Raw genomic sequence first — 24,675 nt, 5'->3', positions numbered from 1 at the left:
TGAAACATGATTTATATTTATAACCAGCACAGGCCAAAAGTATTCAGAGAAGGTCTTGTATTGTCAACGTGCTTTTCACCTACCCATGGGAAAACACAGGAATCAGAGAACAGGAAAGTTACCGGTGGCTCCTGATTCAGAGGCAGGGCTGACTTAATAGCTCACGGTAATGAAGCATTTTGCAAATGAAAAAATGTAACGAAGAGCTGTATCTCACTGTTGCATAACTAGATTTTTCTTCTCTCCGGGAGACAAGCTTTCCCTGTCTTAGCCACATTAGAGATAAGCAGCTTCCAGTTAACTTTAGTTACATTTTCTTTGTTCTCTTTTCAATCTGTTTTCAGCAGAAGCCAGTGCTTTTGGCCAGCCCCCCTCTGGCATGTTTGGTTTTGCAAGTGAACGCAAGTCCCCCGTGTGGAGCAAGTTCAGGCAAGGTAAAAATCACATCAGGTTTGCTTTGCTTTGGACACTCTTCTCCTTTCTTATTAATAGTTTATCTTCTTTGGGCCATTTGAAAGCCTTTTGCTTTGCTCCACAGTTATTTTTCTCATTACGAGAAATATTTGTTTCCCTCTCCTGTTGGCATCACTTCTCTCTCTCCCTTTTTCTTTATTTTAACAAGAGCATTTCTACCAAGAACTTTCCAACCAGCTTGTCATTCCCCATTCCTGGAACCAAAGGGCAGTTTCCAGTGGACACGGTCTTGCTTTTGTGTCTGGAAACCCCCAAGATGCTCCTACCCTTGCCTGGCCCAGTGCGTCCCGTTTTGTTACAGGGCCAACCTGCTCTTGAGCAATGTCTCAGCAAAGAGCAGCCTGCTCAAACCTCAGTGCCAAAATGCTGTTTGGAGCTCAGGCTCTGCTGTACAGTTTGTGCAGACACACTTGGAGGTCCAGCAGGCTGGAGAGACACCACAGCCTTCCCCTCTCATAGCAGGAAAGGAGGTCTCCCTCGCCCTTCTGCATACCTTTCCATGAGCCCTGCTGGAACTTAATTATCTTTGATTCCCTCTCTCCTTCTACTAAATATGCCTGAAATTAGAAGATAGATTTACAAGTCAGTCACCATGATTTTCTTCTGTACAAGCCTGATTTTCAAAGGACATAAAGTAAAAATATTTTCTTGGCTTTAACATTCACTTATTTTCAAATACAGACATTTATAAAGGCCTCATTTTATGGGCACCTGGAATTTCTATTAGCACAACTCGGTACATGTTGTTTAAAAATCAGAGGAAAAGATTCGTGTTTATAATGCACCTTTGGCTTCAAGAAAGTGGCAAGTTGTCATTTTGTCCTTCTCTTCAGCCTAGAAGCTCATATTCTGCCAATCCAGCCAAGAACTAAATTTGCCACCAAGCAAAGTTATATATATATATATGTATATATACACACACATAATCACATTCTAATTTTTGTGTTGCGATGTTATAAGGAAACCTTGCTGGTGCATACGTACCTGCTGAGCTAGCTTGATTAAAAAATGATTAATACAGCGAGGGGACTGGCTCTGCCCTGGTTTCTCCCCATCCTGGAGAACACCTGCAGCTTGCCTTGGACACACGGCTGCAAATCCCCTCCTGTTGACACCTCCCCTGTGTGTGCCTATGGGGACTGGAGCACAACCCCGCGCCTCTGCCTGCTTAATGCTGCTGAGAAACATGCTCCAACAGTGAGGAGGTGGAATACATTAGCTGCTGCACAGCTCATGTGCTAATTAAACCAACTCTTCCTCTTACTGCTTTTATCACAGAAAGTTAAACGGCGTTGGGAGAGCATGAATGAATTTCTTTGAATCCCAAGCCCTGTTATATGTGGGAAAAGGCATTTACATGAAATGCTTGGACATGGCTTTCCTGCCAGGGTTAACGTAGCCCAGTTGTAGGAAAAAGAAAAATGCCTTTAGCCACTGTGGGGTTAAAGACTCTAAAGCATCCTGATGATAACACAAGAAGAAAACAAGCTGGTGCTGTTGTACATGGGACCTGATCTCACCAATACTGCCTCTGCTCTGCTGCCATCCACTTGTGCTGAACTTGAGGACGGTCACACCACCCCCAGCAGCCAGTAGCCAGCAGGACGAGACTACCAGCCCTTATTTATGACTTTCTTTTCAACTTTTGCATCACCACTGAAACATCAGCACAGCTGCCAGAACCAGAACCAATCTGTTTTCACAAGATGCTTGGAAAAAGGAGAAAGGAGTTGCTCTTCTCTACAATCTGTGAAACTGAACCAAACTCATTTTTCTACAGATTTCTGAAATTGGATGGAACAGAGTTTAGGAAGAGGACACAGACGCTGTGACCTCATGAGGTCCAAAATCCAAAATCTAGGCAAGCCCAAAGTTTGTTGCTTTACTCTGTTTTATACTGTAAGCTTGTCACTGGTATTAGCTTTGTCTTTCTCTAACTTGGTCTCTCTCTACAGCCCATTTACAAAAATAAACTGATATAAACCCTGCGAACCATGGAAGAGAGCTGGCAGAGTAACTAAGCCATTTTAGCAGCACATACTGAAGCATGTCCTAAAACAGAAAATCGATTCTTTGAAGAAGATAAAATCCAGCATCAGGATTGCATTATGCCAGCTATTTTCTAGATATGTAGAATTAATTTGCTGTCAGTGAAAGAAAGAGAAAGAACAGAGATAAAGGGTTCCTTGAGGGTCAGAATTCAAAATATATCACTGATATTAAGCTAATGAAAATCTTCAATTTTTAGACTTTAGATGCTAGTATAATAACAGGGCCCTTCTTTTTCTAGCAGATAAATCTAAAGCCATATATGCATATACTCACAACCATATGTTTAATAATAATTCTGATACATGCACACATTAAGATCATTATGAAAAAGTTGGTGCAAATGCAAATAGTTAAACAAACCGTGGTTGTTTTTTACAATGCGAGAAAGAAGTATAACAACACAAACAAGGATGACATTTGTGTGGTTCTCCTCTCACCCTTCTTTCTCATGGATGCTGCAATGCATTTGAATCTTTATTCTTAATTCTGGGTCTCAGTGGGAAGCTAGGAACTGAGCATCACACTGGAAGACAAGGAAGGATGCTCCAGAATCTGAGGGTGCTGCTATTTCCCAATAGCAATACCAGAAGAATGTGAAAAATCAGAATTTTAGTTTGTGTAATTAAAAAAGAGAGGTGTTTTCAACTTCCCTCAAGATAAGAGCATCCAGAGGGGACACAGCAGTGCCTGTGACAGCCTCCCCACAGCACATGGCATGTCTCCATCCTTGGCATCTCCAAGAGTGTGCACAATGAATTAAAATCCCAATAAAACAGGCAATTAAAGAAATAATTAAAATTATAAATATTTTTTAAAAAGGTCCATTTTCTGGAGGCAGAGCTCTAGGAAAGCCATGTATTGGTGCTGCTGGCACAGAGGGGCAGGAGCACATCAGCAGGGAAGGGATGGCACCAGCATGGTTAGATATGGAGCACCATGTTCTTGAGGCTGAATGTGGTACAGCTCTGGCCAACAGCAGCTAGCCCCAGTTTGGTCCATCTTTAGCAGAGCACAGAGGTTTCAAAGCTAGATATAGCTTGGGCTAAGAGCTGCCAGCATGGATGGAGAGCCTGTTGGCCTCAAGTCTTGGATGCTGTGCTTGAAACTGCTCTTTGGCTTGCAAGGTGAGCACACCATGCACTCCTGCTGATGCATGCTTAAAAGCCATGAGAATCACTGAGTGCTTCACTGAATCTTAATCTCTGAAGCTGCACTCATAAAAACCTGGCTGCTTACCTCTGTCATCAAATATGGATTTAGGATCTACCTTCAGTCATTTTTTTTTATTTTTTTTTTAATTTTGGCCTCAATATCTGTCACTTGGACATTTCTGTTTTATAGGAGTATTTTATTGCCTCCTTCTTGCCAAAATTCAATAGCACAACATGTAATACCAACTTTAATGAAATACTGCAAACTTGGTACTGGAGGCTCTCATGTTACATGAAATTAAACCTGTCAATTCTGTGAACAATTAAACAGAAAAACTACAGTGCTTACTAGAATAAATTACATAAATTAATTGCAGAAGGAATTTAAGTTAAGCTCAGATGTGCTTTTTGAAGGAAATTAATGCAAGAAATTCATTAGGGAACTATTCAGTTGCTCCCTCAAGTAGTCTGCATCTTAATTAAAACACCACACATGTTAATAAAGCTCCAGTAAATGCTCTGTAAGTCTATTAAGGTCTGCCACTAATGTTCATGCAAGAACTTAGGAAAACTCCAGGTTATATAAAATGATATAAAACTTTATGAAAATACCACCCTAGAACTTACACAGTCAAATCTCCTCAGTCTTGTGCAATCTTACTCTCCTTTTGTCTTCATATTTTAAAAGTTTTCTTATTTCTGTTCATTAAAATGAATCACACTGTTAAAACAACAACAAAGTGAAATGGGTCTTTTAGTGTTTTTGTTTGATTTTTCTGTCTTCTTTAGCTTTCACAATAGAAGAAAATACCAACGTTGTTTTGGCTTTCACAGACAAATTGGGTTGTGTGTTCCTCATACTGCCAAGACAGGCTTGCAAAAATGATTGGAAAACATTTCCTTCAGAAAATTACCACCCTACCTAAATTTTTAAAAAAATGCATCGAACTGTTTCAACGTGTGGGCCTAGGAATGATGGTAATGGAGAAATGTCCAAAAGATGTTTTCTTTCCCAATTTAAGATCTGAGCCAAATTGGAACTCACTGAGCTTAAACTGGTGAAAACAGCTTTACAATAACATAACTGCATAGAGGTGTAGGCTCACAATTAAAGTGAATAGCTGTAATCTATTTATCAACCACTGAAGAAAAACAATACTTTTAACAGGAAGACAAAACCAATGACATTTTAATGTTAGGTATCATTATCTGTTCAAAAAGGCCTTTTTACCCAATTTACTTTACAACAGGTAAAAATCCATCTGAAAACTGACAAGGATAATAGGTGGTTAACTGCATTAAATGGCAGATTGGAATTTTACTGTTTTCTCCTTTATTCAAATTAGCAGAATTAATGCTTATCCCTTAAATACCTTTTGTTTGAAATTTGTAACTATGCACAGAGTAATATCATTGTGTCTCCAAAATAAAAGACATTGCTTACCTTTAAAATTGAAACTAGATTTTAGAAGGATTCATTCTTAGCCAAAACATTCTCAGGTTGTTTTCCAGGAGAGAGCATGAAAAGGCTGAAAGCTTTTCTGTGTCAGTTCTGTGTTAATCTATGCTGTTATGACAGCTTTGATGCTAACAGTAGGTAAAAATACGCTGTAACAAGTTTACAGAGTTCATGATAGGAAGAAATGAAGCTGTCACATAAACAAAAATATCATGGATCTCCATTTTTTGTAATATTTGAAATTCAAGCGTAAAATCTATCAGATGACACACCATTCTTGATATACTTTATGTACTATTCAGCTAATGCTGCACTACCCAACTGGAAGAGAAATGAAAGAAAGAGTAAAAGCTTTGTTCCGTGTAACTATGTCAGAACAAAAAATGCTTAACAATAAGCTCTCCCAAGTAATGAAGTTAATTTACGACATTGGAAGTCATAGCTTCACCGTAACTTTAAAAGAAACCTTGACTGTTTGAGGTGCACCATGCTCACTTCTGACATCCTGATCACAGAAAGCATCCAGGTGTGCCTTCACCCAGCCTTCACCAGCATCCCAGCTCCAAGAGAAATAGAAGTCCTACTGTGCACTGTCACTAAATCATTTATTTCTGAAAAAGTACGCAACGTGACAGTAACCAAAAGTAACACCCATCAGTGGACATTTCCTGGTAACTCCTCTGTTAATTTTTGATTCAGATTTCCATGAAGCATCTTACAGGGCTGCCTTTGTTGAAGTGCATTTCCCTGACACTGGCAATGCTATATATATATATTCATGGCATACACTAATGACACAATAGGAGAGCGTTCCCATCCTGTGGCTGAGTTTCAAACAAGATTTAGAAAGTTTACGGCCACCAGCTGTAGGTGGATGATCCTGTAGACACCACAGAGCAGCACAGGCAGAGGCTCAGCTGCTTTCTGAGCCACTGACTTGATTTAGGAAGCTGCAGGCCTAGGGCAGGGCAGGCTGACAAGCAGAGCCACAGTGATTACTTACTGCGGTCTGCAGGGCAGAAACCAATCAGGAGAAAAGTCAAGGGCCTATCCTTCAGCAGCTGTAGGCCTTACGAGGGGGAAGGCAGGGTTTCCCCTTTTTTTCAACTATCAAGCACTTGACAGCGCATTAGAGAGAACAGTTTTCTGTGTGGCAGACTGTGCAATGCCTTCTCTGGTACTCCCACCAGCAGTGCAAGGAGGTGACGTGCTTTGCCCACCCAGCTCCAACCCCTGCCATGGGCAGGGACACCTCCCACCAGCCCGAGCTGCCCAAGGCCCCATCCAGCCTGGCCTTGAGCACCTCCAGGGATGGGGTGATGCTGGAAGCACCACTGATACTCTAGAGCACAGCCATTCACAGCCCACCTCTTTCTCACAACATCTAGGGTCATTTTTTTTCCTTCTTTCATACAGAAGCATCACAACTTAGTCAAAAACGCAAGGCGCACACGCGTTTCAGTGTACTGACAGCCTCCGCTTGTGTTACCACATCGATTGTGTGGCACTTTGTGCGTACACAGACACGCTGGAGACAAAAACCTGTCTCTGGTGAATCACTGTATTGATCTGCTGAACAAATGACCTGATGCAATGATATTGTTTTCCGGATCTTCCCCGGCAGAATACGAGGAGAAAAACCGCTGCCATTTTTCCCACTAGCTGTCTGTTTGAAAAGCACAACATCGCACACGTGGACTTGGAACGCTTGAATCAATTTCCGAAGTTATGAATCATGAACAACTTGCTTGTGGTATAAAAGCAAGCTGAATTGTCTGTCACCGTAGCAGAATTTGATATTAAAAAGCTTTGTGTCTCGGTAAAAAGCCAGATGATAGCTTAGCCTCCAGCATAGGTGACTATGTGATTTGGAATGAGCACTGTGGCTCTGATAAGATTAGGCAAAACATACTTTGCGGAGGCGTTTGCTCTTCATGAATTTCATGGAAATATCTGTGCAAAAACAGTAATCCATTTGGTGTCAGAAATAAAGCAGGAGAGGCCTTTGCAAATTTCTCTCTTCGGCTTTTGTTTAAATGGTTGTTTATATTCTTCACCACCCACTGTAAAATTATTTCAAATGAAGTCATCACTGGAGCACTGTCTCAAAGGATAATTCTTCTTCTTTTGGGAATGTTTCCCATCTCGGTAACAATAACATCCTATAAAAAGTACCTTTATGGAAGATTTTTCCCTTTATGAAAGCAGATAACACTGACTCATCTAAATGATTTAGAAGTCTTCCTGTGTTCATCTGCTCTTATAATGCACTGAAACTGGGCACTGCACTTTGCAGAGATCAGAAGAACACAGACCAGTCCGAACATCTAGCAATCTGAGGGTAAACAAGGAACGACAACCAAGGAAAAAAGCATGTGCAGAAAGAACAACAATAAAGCAGTAAGGAATTCAAGCTATACAGATAGCACTGCATACATTATCCCACTTTATGTTAATTTTTAAATGGAAATTATTGTTATACAAGAGCCATATTGACTGCATAAAGGATAGTCTGAGTAAAAAGCAAAATAAAAGAAGTGAGGCTGTGGAAAGGATCTGAAAAAGAAGAGAAGAAACCCTGCTATGGGAAGATGGACCAGTGTGGCACCATGGGTTTCCCAAGTATGAACAACTGCATCATGTACCAAGCTGCCCCTTCCCCTGGCTACACCCGTGCTGCTAAGACAGAGCAAAACCAAAAAATTACACAAGGGATGCTCATTTTTATCCTTTTCCTTCTGTCAACTCAAAAGCACACTGTCATGCAGATTGCAAGTATCAGTTAATGAAGAAAATGATCAGCAGTACGTGCTGCAAGCACATGTGCAGAGGGAGGAAATATCCTGGAGTATTAAGCAGAATAAACCCATATTCTTAAAACAGCTAATAATTCATAATATGTGCAATAGATAAAAAAGATGCTGACAGAAGCCTCAGTTTAGCAGAAAATGTAAACACGCATTCAACTTAAAAGGTGTGATGGGATGAAGTTAGGCCAGTGCTTAAGTGCTCTGTTGAACTAGGGTTCAACTATCTGGTTTAGATTCAGGAATAATTGTGCTATTTTACTTACCAAACAACTGAACAGTTTGTGAAGCTGGTCTATAAATGTTCCATTTTCTCTTGTAGCACTTAAGAATCAACATTTTTTGTCCTTAAAACAAATAGGACATTTTGTATGCTTGGTGGAAACACAGATTTGAACACAGTCTTGAAGAAACAATAAATGATAGAAAATGTGTGGGATCTCTATAGTCATTTCTATTTAGTATAAATTGACAATGTTTCCAGGAAAAAGAAATAATGAAAAACACTCATAATATTGTCATCAAATTTCAACACCTGCTTATTTATTGTTGCCAAAAGAATAAAGCGTAACATGATTTATGCTTCAAGCATACAGCAGAAGCATAGGGATTTTTTTTTCATTAAATTGTGCCTGCCTAAGAATGAAAGAGGACATGCAATTTCAATATTAACTGGATTTTTTTTTTTTGTGCTTTTCTTTTTTAGGAAACAAAGAGCTTACTAAATGCAATCAACCAATCAAGTCTGAAGGACTGAAAACAGCAATTAAGCAATGAGGTTGATCTGTAACAGCACAATCCTCTTGGCTACCATGGGACTGTGCAAGCGCAGCTGAGAGGTGCCTCCGCTCAAGACCACCAGGTTATGGGTAATAACTGTCCTTTGCAAGTTGTCTGTACACTGGCAATCATATAACTGTGATAGAAATATGTGTAAGAATATATCTAATACGTTTTCAATATGATCAGTAGGTATAGACACACTTTCACATGTATGCACCACATGTAGCGAAGCCAGTGGAGAGGAGGAATTGGAAGTGGAAAATCCGGAAATAAACTTTATATTTTTCCTAAGCACTGCACCACAGTTTAGCTTTGCTCCTTGCCCCCTTTCCCACAAGTAGCCATGACCTTTTCTTATGGAGAATCCTATTGCTGGATGCACTGAGCACAAGCTGAAACATACGGAGAGTGAGGTATCCCTGGGTTTGACTTTCAGGTGTACAAATACTACCAGCTGCCTCCTACTACATCATTATTTAGTAAAGACAGTCATCTTAAGTCAAATTATGTCATAACAAATCAGACATTCACAGTTCAGAACAGCAATCTCTTTCTAACACACTTCTGTGTACTCCTGAGATGCCTATCATAACCACCTTTCATTTCAGAAAGGTAAAATATTTACTAATTTTGGTCCTGAAGTCTTTATCTCAGCTCATGACAGCTGATCTCAATGAATAATTTCTGCATAAAGAATGCTGAAAAATCACATCTTCAGCTTTTCCTCCCATATTCAAATTCAGCATTGAACCTGATTGAACCTTTCACTGTGTTACGCTGCCTCACTCACTACTAAGTATAACTAATTGGGACTGCATCCGTAATGGTTTGTTGAATTTTGCCTGGATGGATCTTTCTTGCATAATACTGACCAGAGAAGGCAGGAAGCCTCACACCTCCATGCAGGCCTTGAAACCACACCGTGCTGTATGCTGCCTTCTCTAAGGCCGTGTTGAAACCCTTCTCCACCAAGATTCAGCCCATACCACAAGAAAACACACATGTTTATGGGCTTTCTGTTCCTCAGTGTTAATAGAAAACCAAGAATTTTTAGAAAGCTCCTGCTATACCAGAAGTGTTTGGAAATAGAGTCATGCACTGCCTGCACTCTGCCGGCCGCTTGGTGAACACGGGGGCACTTCTGTGGTGGAAATGCTGGGTGCTGCTGATTAACAGCTGGCTGCTCTCAAAACTTCTTTCTGCCCCATTGCTGCTTGTTGAGGCGAGGAGCTGGTAACTCAAAACCATATTTTCTGCTGGGTAAACTCACCTGTGGTGTGAAGGCATCAGGCAGGTGACACAGCAGCCTCCACGCATCAGCTAACCTCGCCTCAGGAGTCAACTACCGTGGAGTTAGAAAGAGTTTGTGCTCCCGAGCAATGATTAAACACACAGATTAAAGATAAAGCTTCCCTGTACACTTTATGACTACTCTCTCTCAGGAAAGTAAAACGTTGTTTACAACAGACTCTGTGCAACGGCACCATTACAGTCTCAGCCAATGTCATGGTGACTTTCCCTGCCATTTTATACAGGAGGTTTTTAGCAGCCTCAGATGTAAAAGTGTGACTACTTCAGTTATGTGGAATGTAATAAGGTCTTCTTTTCCTCATATGGGGACCTTTCTCTCTTAAAAAAAAAAAAAAAAAAAAAAAGATATTTTTACATACCGAAGGACTAGAAACATCATATTAGGTTATTCTATATGGCATCTGGAAAATATCCCATTTTTCAGTGTATTTTTTTTTTCAGAAAGTACACAGGTATTCAGGTATTTTCACTGCTTACTGAGGCTGAACAGCCCCAATAACTAAATAAAAACAAGGGAAATTAGTTAAAGCAGCAATTCCCCTGCACTAAATGGGAATCGCATTTAAGCTTCTACTGTGATCCCTTGCTCTTGAATCATCCTGTCATAATTTATTGTAACACCCTGCACTCCCAGGCACTTAATTGGACCTTTTGCTGCTATTGCAGAGCTGCACTTGTTTTATTTTGATTAGTGGCCATTTAAAGAATACTCTGAAGTGGGATTCATCTCTAATAGTGTTAGTCATCTGAAAAACGGATGGAAGAACCGTGGTCCACACTCATTATCTCATCCCAAGGACTCTCCGGGAAAGGCAAATCTCTCTGACTGCACTTCAGAAAGCTTTGCTTGTGAAACAATACCCATTTCCAACTAAAGGCTCACGTCATCAACAGGGAAAAAGCTGAAGAAATAACAGCTTCAATTTGTGCAGGGGAGGTTTAGATTGGATTTGATGGAGAATTCCCTCACAGAGAGGGTGGTCGAGTGTTGGAATGGGCAGAAGTGGAGTCCCAATCCCCGGAGGTATTAAGAGAGGTGTGGACGTGGCACTGGGGGACATCATTTAGTGATGGGACTTGGTAGGTCGGGGTGATGGCTGGACTTGACCTTGGAGGTCTTTTCGAACCTGGATGATTCTAACATCAGTCTGGGGTAAGAAAAAGGATCAAACTAAAGGCCAGAAGAAGTATGACAAGCAAAATAAAGCCTGTGCTGTTCTTCTAAAATACAACTGTGAATAGATGCTACCATCAGTCTGCAGAACACTCAAAGTCAGCAATGATTACTCTGCAGATATAAATAAGCTGTCCTACTTTCTGCTTATGCCAGCGCAACAGAAGGGAAAATGTACAGAGAGAACAGCTAGATTATACCTTACTCTTACCCTGGGAATCATAAATGGAATGCAATCTATTTGTGAGGAATGTTTCATATGCAGAATATTTGTGTATTTATTGTGTCTGGTTTTTATTTACACAGCCCTTCTTGTAGCTTGTCCAGCGTGTGGCACTCAAGTCAAAATTCAGGGCCTTGCCTTCACAGAGCAGCCTTCTGGAGACAGGGAGCCAGATGAAAGCAGCATGAAGCAATGTCCAACTAAAATCCTGACTGAGCAGAAAACCAAGAGAATCTGAAGCTCCGATGTGTGAGCCAAAATGGACTCAGGTTGGCTTTCAGAGCATGTTTGTGCAGAACTAGCAGCTATAAAAACATATTTGCAGTTGTAAGTTGAGCAAATTTCATATGAGTCACAGAGGCTGTAAACATGCAGCCCCCACAGAGTTGTTTGCGAGGCATTTCTCTGCATATACCCACGGCATTCAACTGAAGACTGAAAAACTGAATAACTGCAGAATACAGTACATAAAAGTAAGACAAGAAGAATAAATGACAGAGGCAACTACAGTCTAGTGACTTGCTTTTTAAATAGGCGTGGAGTTCAAACAGATACTGAAGAAAAGAATAACTGGCTGCTAAAAATGAATGAAAAGGGTGAACAAAAGCTGACAAGTGCAAATCGTAGCCAGGCTCTCTGGCATGCAGCTCTCTGGGTGAGATAAGTGACTGTTCAGCTGGCAGAAGCCTGGTCAGTCATGGATTTCAGCAAAACATTTGATAGGATGCCACCTAGAGAATTAGTTCGGAGTGAAGAGATGGGACCTAGCAAAAGAATTGGAACAGGCTGATGGAGAAACAACAGCCTGGGCTGGATGGAGAGTCCCTGGAGGACTGGTCATGCTGTTTTTATTACTGACTTGTGCACAAGTAGCAGGAGTTTGATGTTGAAACCGCTAATGGTGAAATTAAAAGGTCTTGTTGAAGGCAGAGGAAGCTTGAAATATTAAACTAGACAAAACCTGAAGGAACAGAAATGAGGTACACCAGAACAGCACAGCAATGCAAAATGAGATAAAGCTCACCAAGGTCATGAACTTAGTGGGTAATAATAAGAAATCTCTCCATCAGCTGGGACTGCAGTGGAGAAGAACAGAAAGAGAAGAATCTGTTAGTAGATGATGCAGGGATGATACTGGGCTACCAAAACCACATGAAGCATGCAAAACTCATCAGATGGGATACTTCCTGTAAATATACAGACGTTGTAAAAGGGATAAAGCTTCAACAGAAACAGTTTTGGTTGCTTGTTCCTGTGATACATGACTTCAAACTGGACTATGTGTAAAGAAGACTTGTGAGTATGACTACAGAAATGAAACCTTTCGTATATGGAAAAAGTGGGACCTTTCAGATCAGCAAGAGGAAGAATGAAGATACGCAAACTGAAAAGTAAAATCAAGTATCCGGCCGTCAAAGGAACAAGGTCTTGAAAGAGCCTTTGTGCGAGAGTCATTGGATTAGGTTGGAAATAATGACAGTTTCAAGGTGGATTTTGACAAGGTTATAAGTGAGATGAGATGATATGGTTGCCTGGAAAGGAGGAGGGGGGCCTGGTTTGGTGGTGCTCTAACACCTCCCTAGTGCTCTCTGTCCATGTAGACTCTTGATCATTTCACATAATTTTTACATTTCGAAGATTTAATACTACATCTAGGAAAAAAAACACACCACCATGCAATTGCCCAAATGCTATATAAACGTTCTCATAAATGCTAATGTAGGATTTTGACTATTAAAAGTGTAGAAATGTCTGGCAGCCTTTTTAAAAGCCTGGTTCAGTCTGGCTGCAGGCTGTCAGTGACCAATTTCACCACGCACATTCTTCTCTCCTGACAAATGGCTCAGTGGATAGCTATGGGACGGGCTGTCTGAGAGGTTTACAACCCGCTAATGACAAAGTGCTCAAAGCTGGGAATCGGTTTCTAATAGAAATGAAAATATTTTTCCCCACAGAAAGTCATTACACTTCTCTTTCCTTCTCCCAAAGCATAAATGTTGAGCAAGTTCTCTAGCTGTTGGAAAAGGTTGGTAGGAACAGTAAAGCCATCGGAGACCACAGATGCATAGCTCTCTCACTTCCCTAATAAGCCAAGCTGCTTTGGCATTGAAGAAGTGTGGAAAGGTCACCACAGAGGCAAATGAATGAAAAAGCCAAGGTTGAAAGGCAAGCAGAAGGCTTGAAGCTAGTTGTACGTGTTGAGTTTCTGAAAGACAGGAGGCCTCCTGGCATACAGAGCTAGCCGATGGGATTCTGTAGGATCTGCAACTTGCTCTCACAGGGAAGGACTTGCACCAGGTCCTTCTGGGCAGCATGGAAAAGTAAAGACACCACCTTGCTGTTTAGAAAGCTTAGGTGAATGGAGGGAAGGAGGAGGCAGAGGATATTTGTGAAAAAGCATATTCCAAACACCTCCTGCTGCCTGTACTCTAGAGAAAAGAGATGTGGTGTATTGCTACGGCCCTATCCTACAGCCAGGGACATGCATTTGCTTGTTCCTCCGAGAGCTTCCTCCAGCCTGGGTGAGCTATAAACCTCTGAAAGTTCATCACTCACACATGCTCAGTTAAGCCTTGCTGGATTTTCACAATTAAGACGTCTAAGGATGCTCTTGCCAAACATACTCCAGCCTTACAGAAGGCGTCATGCTAACAGAGCAGTCCATCCATCATTGCTAAAGAGTGAGAAGCCATGATCTGTTACTTCCCAGCTCTTAGCTGTGATCAGACAGCAAAAAATGTGCCACTTTCACTGAATACCACAAGCCTGTCCCATTTCCTTGGCTACACCACTGAACTGATGCCAGGGGGTTAGACACAGAGCTACAGCAAGGGGTGGGCTACTACTGGCACTCAGCAGGGCTGAGGAGGATCTGCCAAAAGATTAAGCCCATTTTGAAAATGTGCAGTAGAAAGCTCTTTTTTATTTTTATTTTTTTAATGTTTAGTAAGCTGTTGAACTACAGAAGAATGTTATAAAAAAACAACTGCACTTATCAATAAATTTATGACATTGATGCCTATTTAGTTTATTGAACTTGCCAGGCTAGCTCTGCAAAATTCAGCATCCTGTTTTTATAGAAGACTCAGGAAAAAGACATTCATACTTGAAATGCCTAAACGGCTCCAATCAAGCTCTTCACGTTTACTAAGAATGCAAACAAAATGACATGACCTCAGTAGAAATCATTCGCTCCGTACTTTTTAAAGGACAATAAACATATGGAAGGAATTACAGAAAGGGAGTCAGTAAAAAAGAGTGGTGCATCAGAGAAATGGTTTGTATAAAAATAAAATTGCATATGAAAGGGAGAAAAAAGAGGTAAGCAGAGAAAAAGAGGCGGAGCATGAGGAAGAGGACTCTTTTTTTGGGGCAAATGTTTCTTATGTTCCTGCTGAAGTTTTGAGAGCAGCTTCTACAATCAGATGTCAGGAAGTACCCATCTGAGTGTCCTGTGCAAGGAGAGGAAGAGGTTCCATGTTTTAGGGAGCCTTAAAATACTGGAATGGGAATATTAATATTAAAAATATTAAAAATATTAAAAATTCAGACCACTGTAGACACATAAGACTTATAATATAGGACCTAACATGGCTGATATTTACCACAAAGCATAAGAGAAGAACTGGAGGCAGCATACCTCAGCCTGGCCCTGTTCCCACCCAACCTGCCCTAGCAGTAAGTGCTGGGTTGAAGAGCAGGTTGGGACTGAGCATCTTTTGCTCCTTGGAGCATCCTCCTTAACACAAGAAGCTCCTCAGTGTGAATAGCTAATCTGCTGCCCTTGGGAATGCAGGAATGACCAGAACCAAAGATATGCTGTGAGCCAAGAGCAATATGTACAGGCTGCAAGGTCCAGATCTGCACAGCTCTGTGCAAATGTAAGCTCCTTGGATGTCAGAGGAGATTCAGTGATTTCCAGCTCAACTTGTAGCTCAACGGAAATACACTTAGGAAAGACACATTGAACACTATCAAATGAAACCCTGGAAGACTGAGCAGTTGTGGGACATGGTGAACTCATATTCTTGTCATAGAATATTAATTTGGATTTGCTGGCAATCTTTCTACTGGCTTGTAAGTTAAAGCGAGAGTGTTATTTTTACATCTTTACGAGAAAAAAAAAAAATCCATGCAAAGTTACTGAAAAAGCAGTATTTGCAAGTGACATCATCTTAGTTATGTTTCAAGGAGATTAGCAGTAAACCTGGGCAGAAGTTTTAAAGAGTTCCAGGAGTATTAGAGCCAAAGTTTAAACACAAGTTAATTAGGCTCAAAATGTTGCACCAATCTGCTCTGCAAAAAACAGTTCAGAAAAGCTCCTTTGGCAAATGGAGATGTAGGAGACAAGGGACTTCTGGAGAAGAGGTATCTCTGGAGAGTCAGTGTATGGCACAAGTACCTTTCCTCAGGCACTCACTGCTTTTAAGGCATGCATGTTCACAGAAGAACCACGACTTGAGTCACGTTGAGTTGGTGAACCCTCTTTGCCTGTACAGTTACCTGCAAAAAAGACTCAAACCTAGTTTGATCAGAATCAAACCAAAGACTAAACTGGCACACAGAATAGCCTGGATCTTCCAGGGATGCTGGGAAGTGTCATGAAGCTTGTACTACTCCTGCCTTAGGTTCTCCTACTTTACGTTAAAATCAGCAATTGCTATTTCCATGGCTGTCAATACAGAGCTTTGTTACAATAGGATTTTCAAAACGTAAGCATCGTAGAACTACTGAAAATATTTTAAGAAGGGAACTGGGTGGGCTGCACTCTACATTCATTGAAAATGCATTTTGTGCCTTGCTTTGCAAGAAGCAATACTGCAGCAATGCTGAACATCGCTAAAAAAGCACACATCAGAGCTCTGGTGATATAAATCAGAGATGCTGGAAGTGAATGAAACATCCAGCATATTCTCAACGACCAACCAAAAATGTTATGTTAGCTTTTAGCAAGATAGGTGTCCAGATTGAATCTTTCCATCCCTAATGACTAAATTTAGGTTATTTTGTGGTTGGTAAAAATGATCTGATTGCCAACGCACTGTGTGGGTGGAGATCCTCAATGCACAGAGAATCCCAGATCCGATCACTCACCACTGCACAGTGAATAGCGCTGACTGAGCCTCTTTGTAGCAACGGCTACAGAGCAGCTTACTTATACAGGTAGGCAGATTTATTCCACTGATGGACCATGCACTTAGTACCAGAACAGGATAGATGCACGAAAAAAAGGCAGTGGGTCAAATTCTTCTTTAGAACAGACCCCCACTGACTCTTTCAGAAGTGACAGTGCAAGTAATAACACATCGGAGCCATTGTTCTAATAAATGTCTGGGGTTCCTTCTAGTTTTAAAGGAGGGATTTCCTCCCCTCACTTTAAGATCCTCCATTATGAAATGATGGGTGGACTATTTCTGCTTTGGTTTATCTATTATCACATAGGCAAAAGAGAAGAAAGAGAGGCCAATGATTTGCAGGGGTATTAAAGTTTTCCACACTGTATTGAGGTATGTAAAGTAACTGTATTAGTATGATTTCAGTTCTAAGTTAGAAGATATTCTGAACCACCTTGAAAGAGAGTCTGAGGTGTGAAGTGTCACCTAACTCCCATGCTTAACAGGGAGTCTCACACTTTCTTCATGGTTTGAATCACTTCTCAACAGCGATGGCCTTTATATCCCCACCTCCAGATTGCACCTTAACCACCCAGTAACTGCAACAACCGCTGTTAAATGACGTAGGGAAACACTGAACACATTTTTATCATCTTTTCAGGGACCTCAGCAGCTACAAGCTATAAAGGAGTACTTGTGCGGTGTGATCAGACAGCTCTTTGCAAAGCACAAGCAAAGGCTATTTGGTCACCCTTTTAGGACAGGCAGCCCATGCCTTCCTTCCCCAAGTCCCTTTCTCTTCTTTTCTTTAGAGAAATCCCTTTGGTAATTCAATACTGCAATATCTTTCCAGTCAAAGGAGTTAAGCCAATTGCCCTGACAGACGTCTAGGAGGTTCCCCGCCCTAAGGAGAAGGCATGAATTTTAGCACAAGTCAGTGTGAAAAGCTACTTCAAAGAAACAGAAATACAACCCGCAATTCTATAAACTACTTGAAATGATCCCTTTACACATTCATTAGACTGAAAAGGGGCATGCCATTGTATACAACCATTCCTGGCCTTAATGCTGCTTTCTGGCCTCTGAAGTTCAATGCATGGCCTTAGGGGAGAGAGGAAAGTTTCCAAAGGAGTGGCAGGCTCTTTAAAGGTAGCTGTCTATCCGAACTCCTCCTTTAACAGAACGAGTCTCATAAACTTCTTTTTGCTACTGACAAAGAGGTTTGCAAATGGAAGGCCACCTAAAAATAAAAATAAAAGGAGTCAAGAACTGTGTGTTTTGTGCTAGAGGAGATACCTTGCGGAAAGCTGGTAAATGGGAGTGCCTTGCAGAGCAGGCCATTATCTGTCAGTTGCTAACGTTTCAGCATATCCTCAGTCGTGCTTTTAACAAATGAAAGGGCATTCTCAAATCCAGAATTCACTTAATTTGGCAAGCTGCACTGCATCACTGCAAGAGAGCTCCTTTCTTCACTCAAGGTCAAGTTTACAGATGCAGTACATCTAGCAATAAATCTACGCAGGCTAAAAAGAGGTCAGGATTGTGCAAGCTGACTTCTTTGTGCTTATAAATCCACTTGGGTAGAGCATTTGGGATCTGAGTGTAGATTCCCAACACTTGAGTCTGAACAATTTAGAAATCAAATGAGGACAAGGCTTTTGGCATGTAGACATACAAAACACACAGAATATCTGTTTCTAATACATCGATATCTACCATCTCTGTCATCTTAGACAGAAAACTTCATACAAAACAAACTCTATTCTAAAAAACTAACTGTGCTGTTCAAATCCCAAGCCTGAGAACATCTAACAGATCTGAAGACTGTTTAAAAAAATCCCACAAAAGAACAGCTGAGATAGAACAGGCATTTGGTGTTGCTGTCACTCCAGTTACCCATGCACGACCACACTTAGAGCCAATTACTCTGTGTGTTCTGTTCAAAAATGCCTGTAGAGAAGTTGTGAAGTAATTCTGACTCACTTCCAAAAGTACCTTTATGGTGTAAGCATTTAAGTCCCAGCAGATGCATCTATGTTGGGTTTAGGTTGGATTTGGAGTTTCGAAGAGAGTCTTCCTCTTGCTCATTTACTGTGCTTCCTTTTGCACTGCAGAGAAAGCCTGGAGTGCGCAAATTGAACTCCTTCTGATGAAATGAAACCAAAATTGCCCCCCAACAATTAATTCAGATGACAGGGCCAGAATTAGAACCTCAGCACCAACTATGTGCACAGAGAATAAGCAGAAGGGAAACAGAAAGTTAATTTGCTCAGATAGCAAGTCCCATGATATACACACAGACCTACGTGATTTTAAAAAATTAAAGTAACATTAGTAGGCAGCAAAGACACGCAAAACTGCAGTGAAACCGTCTGCTGTTTGAAAAGCTCTAAAAATAACAAATGACGGTGCTGCTAAGTACCATAAAAGATAATGGGGTGGAAGTAAATATTTCAGAACTGCTAGGACAAGAAAGGGAAGATACTGAGAGGATGGCTCTGAAAGGAAAAAGAAAGAATGAAAGAAAAAAAAAAAGAAACTGTGAGTGAGTCTAGGTCACCCACTTTCCATAAGCATGCACAAAGCAAAGTGGAGTTTTGCTCAAGGACTAACCAATAAAGGTCAGTCTTTAAACAGATCCTATTACTTTGCTGTTTAATTGAGCTCTTCTCTACATCTCCCCTTAAAAACAAACAAAAAAAACACACACACAAAAAAACCCAACAAGACAAATTCCTTTGCCTACTGTTTCTTTCCACACACACACTGCACAGGGGAGTTTCATTCAGCTATGTGAATGGAAAAGCCCTTCATCAGTTGACCATACCCCTGGCTGCAAAACCAATGCAGCAACTAGTGCTCAGTAGGGTCTTTTTTAATGGTCTGTTTGCTGGTTCGGTACAGTCCTTCTCTACGTTACATCCGTGACCTTGGGGGTTCATAATTAGCAGGGTAGAGGCATGACAAGCTAAGATGAACCTCATGCTGCCTCCTGTACAGATGTTAAAGGGTTTGAAGGAGCAGAAGTTTCTCTCGAGCTTGTACTGACAAATGCTAGGACAGCATCTAGGGGCACAGTGGCCCCTACAAGATCTGTTTTACCATAAATAATGATCTAGTCTTTTTTTATAGGCTCTTTAAACCAGGTTAGTAACGAGCTAATTGCATCTTTCTGGGTTGTGCAAACGCAGTGCTGGATAGTACGAGAAACACAGGAATTTCTAGGAAAATTGCATCACCCATGTCAATCTCAGAAGACAAACAAGAGACCGTAGCACGGATGCTTCCAATTTGCCAATAGCCGACCAATTTGCCTTATTCTGGTCCAGCGTGTCTTCTGAACAGGCTGCCAAACTCCCACTCCCACCAGTGAATTGGCCCTGTGCTTAAGCTGTGTTTCTATGTTTTTGGAGAGAAAAGAGGGATTTCCTCCTGTCTGGAAGGCCACCCTCTTCATCTTCCTGCAAACTCAACCTGTAAGAGCTTGCTTTGGTGGGGAGGCAGAGAAGGGCAGAGCTCAGAGGGGACCCCCTGCAGGAGCAGGCGGGGGTGATTAGGATGGCAGAGTGCACAGAGACACAGGGCGCCCATTGACGTGCTCATTGAGCCGTGCGTGATTACAGAGCCATTTCAACACCATTGTTCTACAGAAGAATTGCTTGAAAAGGCTCAGTTGCTGTCCTGTGGCAGAGGGCAAACCTGGCGCTCCTCATTTCATGTTACATGCTTTGATTGCCTCCGAATTAAACCGTGCCTGGGCACATTCCCCCTGCTCAGCCACAAATCCAAGGATATAAACCCATGGAAGACTGATTACATTGCAGATCAGGAAAGATACCTGAATATACATAGCCAATATTCCCGTTTAGCCTCAGATGGAACAAAAGTTGCTACTTCGCTTTTGGCTGTGCCAACATCAGTGGTCCTCTCGTTATCACAATAAATAAAACCCGTGTGTCAACATCAATAACAGCATTCTTGAGTTTTAGCCACTAAACAATCCTGAATTTCATTTGCAGTGTGCCTGTGAAACAAAAACGTTTATTTGGAGAAACCAAACGGAGTTTTAAGGGCTTCCGTCTTGCTGCCGGTGGAGATGCGATGTGCTTCCAAGTGCCCTGCTCCTGCTGAAATGTCCTGCCCAGGCCGCCGGGTGCTCACACACTCCTCTGCTGCCCTCTCCTGCTCAGTTCTCAGCTTCTGCTATGAGGCAGAAAATCAGCAGTTGGACAAGCAAGCAAACAGCTCGGTATTTCTTCTTGTAAAGCAGGAAAGCATTAGGTTTTCATGTCAGTTGTCAAAATGGACTTAGATTTCATTTTGCAATGACAAGAAGGGACAGAACCTGAAAACACACACAGCAGCTAATACAGCATGGACCATGCCATGGACTGAGGAGAAAATGCTCGACTGAAAAAAAAAGCTTATCCCATTTTCTACTTTTTTTTTTTTTTTTCCCCATTTTTTTCCCTGTGTTATGCCACCCTCCGTTCTAACATATCACATTTGAAAGGGTCTGCCTGAGGGCTGCATGGGCACCGGCCCACCTCTACCAACACTTGGGGCATGCCATCAAATCCCTCACGCTCACCACGGTGCTCCTCGCCTGAGAAACACACACAATAATAAAACCTCCTGGGGTTTCCTTGCAAACGGCACTTGCCATTAAAACCCTTTCTGGTACTGTAGTAAGAAGACCAAACCCTGCCCACAGACAGGCTGCTGTTGCACTCTCTCCTGTCCTCCAGGCCACACGGATTAGTTTGTGGGGCCCCCAACCTCAAATCCCTTTAAATAGCTTCTTCAGGTTAATGGAGGTGTGAATTCAAAGTTTTTCTTAAATGCAGATTTTGCATTTATTGCTGGCCAAAAGATGCTAATTTTTAATATAGGATAGCTAATCTGAATTAGTAGCTTCTTTCTGGAGGAAGACAGGCACTGACTTCGTTAACTGAGCACTGAAATAGCCGTCGTGCCTCGCAGTTTCACCGCTTTCTTCCTAATGAGCACAGTGACCTCTGCTGTCTTGGGAAAGACATCCTGCTCAGGAAAGCAGCAAGTAAACCTCCCCAGCCTTCCCCTGCTTCGTCCATTCCCTTCCTTCCTTTGCAAAAAAAGCAGCACACGTTTATCACATCGCTCTCCACGCTGAAACAGAGAGAGAAACCATTCTGCATGTCTGTCTGTCTGTCCTGGTTGCAGAAAATCTCCCAGAAGCTGTGGTCGGGGCAGGCACTGCCAGCACGTCCCCAGCTACGTTGGCCTCAACGCCTTCATTCAGAGAGCGAGGTGTTGACCTGAAGGGTCCCCGCATAAAGCAGTGCCTCACTTTTACTCTCTCGTAAGATGGAGGGATTTTTTTTTAATCAGCTGCAACCATGTCAACAGCTTCTCACAGCGGAGGAAGAACTGGTATCCATTTGAATCCATCCTGGGAATCATAAACAGCTTGTTGACAGAGGTCACAGCCCCGGGGGAGCTCGCAGTTGATTAGTTCTCCTTCACAGAGCTTTTGCAGGCAGTGCGACTTGCACTCCAGGAGAGGATTTAAGGCAGAGATGTGCTGAACTAACCAGAAACCATCTGAGAGGATTGTGTCGTGCCTGCCAAGATGCCTAAATAAATGGGAAATTAAAATAACCAGGAATTTTGAACCTAGCTTTGCTACTTTTGCTGCGTGCTGTTATGCCTGCTTTTTGATCTATCAGCCCTTGTTCTCCACGCTGCATCACACCAAGTCAAACTTCACAGCTTCTAACTGAATGAAAATGCCTCTTAGATAACACAGGGATGCTTCCCATCATTTTTGGGGGGTGAAACGGGGGACTTTGTTGGGAGGTGAGGGTACATGGCACACATCGAGGAGGAGCTGAGCTGGCATTACTGCAGACTGGAAGATGTCTGTAGACCTCAGTCACAAATCTGTAGGAAAGACAAATTCAGCAGTTCTGCTGCTCACCATATAAATATGTATTTTTTGCCCTTTGCCATTTTCTTGCTTAAGCTCCTTCTTAATGTCCTTTGTAGTTACTTCAGTTGTGTGGAATTCTCTGAATTTCTACTGATTTACTTGCTCTTCTTTTCTTAGCGGTGTACTTTTGCAAAACTCTCAGTAAAGAAACAAAATGAATGGTGGCCTGCAAGACATTGCAAATAAATGAAATGCCTGATGTAATCTGTGACATGAATGCCCTATTCCATTAAAACTGATGAGTCAGATATTCTAAATTCACTGTTCTCCCAGACTATTTCCAACTAGCTGGTGTTTATTACTACTACAAGGCTAATTATGTTTTAGACCTTCAGCTATGTCACCCTGAATGACTGTCACATCTTTGTTCAATCCCAACTCTCTAACCTTCACTCTATTGTTTCTGCCCCGAGATATACTTCAAAGTTTATCCTGAACTTTAATTGATGCAGTAAGTGATTTTTGCCTTGGCACAGGATATTTAGGACTCTCCAGCTGCTGGTCTAAAGCATCTCATTAGGTGGAAACAATTATCAGCACACTGCATAAATGAAGGGCATTTCTAAGCCCCTTGGTCATCTATTTTCAATTACTGCTAAAAGAGCACGAAACAATCAATATTTCTGCTTGCCTAGCACTATTTAGGTATGTATATATATACACATACCAAATAGGTTTCATATCATTACTCCTGAACTTTGATTTCTTACCATTCTAATGTCTGCATGTGCACGCATACAGGTACACAATACTGAGAAACCGAACTGTTACTGAACAAAGAGGTTTCGTCTAATGTTAGAAAAACTGGTATTTCTTAATATTAATATATAATATATTAATGGATCAAGGTTTTAATGGTTGTGCCGCTGACGACAGCAAAGAAGAAATGCTGGTGTTCTGGGGACTTTCCCCATGTTCAATAATAATAGCAGTGAATTATCTTACCAAACCAGAATTTGCTTTAATGCTTCTGCAGTTGCATATTGTTTACTAAAAAGCCCAGCATAGGACCCTAGTCCACAAGGCAGAAAGAAGTGAGGTCTCTTCCAACCTAGAAATTCTGTGATTCTGTGATTCTGTGAAGTAGGAAAAGCACACCTTCACCCTAATGACTTCAGTAACACTCCATTTGTTTACCTGACCTATCCTGGAACCATGCTTCGAATGTCAGGTCGTAGTGCAAGTCACAGCAATGAGCTTTTAATGATGCTAGAGTCTGGATGTCAAAAAGCTTTAGCATGTAATGAACCCGCACTTGCATTAAATGTAATTTTTCATTATGGCTAGAGCCACCAGTGACAGCTCTAGCTGAAGATTGCTGTTTACATGCCAAAGTCCTTCTTCAGTTTCACGTAATTCTGTCAAAACAGTAAATTCTTTATCCGATTTCTCCTCAAAAAGTGCATGTTCTTGGAATGGAGGAGCAAAAATAGTTCAGCTGCTTCTGGGAACAAAGACAACAGAAATTCCTTGCTGTTTCAAATATTTTTTCAGCATCTCTTCTGCTTGTCTTTAACACCTGGAAGTACCTAGGATGCTCAAACTGGGTTTGAGATTAGGTAAGTAAACATCTTACTGTGTTTGGTCACAGTACTTTGATACGGCCTAAGTACTTTTAAAATACACAGTTGTGGTTTGAAAACAATGGCACCTTGAGCATTTAGGAGCAGCTTTGAGATGCCAGAGCTCTATGAAGCTTGAATCACTGCATTTAGCTCTCACCTGAGGTTATTGCTACTTTTTGCAGGTAGTTTGTTTAAACCAAGGCAGGTTGTAATTAAACGACCTGCCCAGGGCCTCACAATACATTAACAGCAGCCATCTGAGACCGTGGGTGCCTGCACAGCACCGTGGCTCAGAGCCTTTTCATCTCTCCCAGTGGGGCTCAGATGCTCCCTGGGCTGAATGTATTCCTAATAGTGACCAAAGACTGACCTTCCTTGGACAAGAGGAATTCATGTTCCCATAGCTGACCTCTGCCAGGGTCTAGCAAGGAGGAAGCATCGTTAAAGAAACGATCTCTGATAGCACAAGGGTGTGAAGCTCCATCCCCAAGTGAGAATGGTTCATTTCCTGCAGATCTGGTAAAGAACGGAAGAAAGCATTTTAAATGCAAGCAAGTGGAGTGAAATTTCTGCTTGTACAACCAACGGTCC

At 41.7% G+C, this 24,675-nt stretch overlaps 1 protein-coding gene across 2 annotated transcripts in view; it reads right to left on the bottom strand.

The window, feature by feature from the left end:
• The window catches only part of SCFD2 (sec1 family domain containing 2), a 189,874-nt gene that overhangs the window by 16,801 nt on the left and 148,398 nt on the right, over positions 1-24,675 (bottom strand). The window lies entirely within an intron of this gene.

The sequence above is a fragment of the Aythya marila genome (genome assembly GCF_965140915.1).
Source record: "Aythya marila genome assembly, chromosome: 4".
In the NCBI taxonomy this organism is placed as follows: domain Eukaryota; kingdom Metazoa; phylum Chordata; class Aves; order Anseriformes; family Anatidae; genus Aythya; species Aythya marila.
Note: the sequence above shows the minus strand (reverse complement) of the source record. Positions and strands in the feature narration are given on the sequence as shown.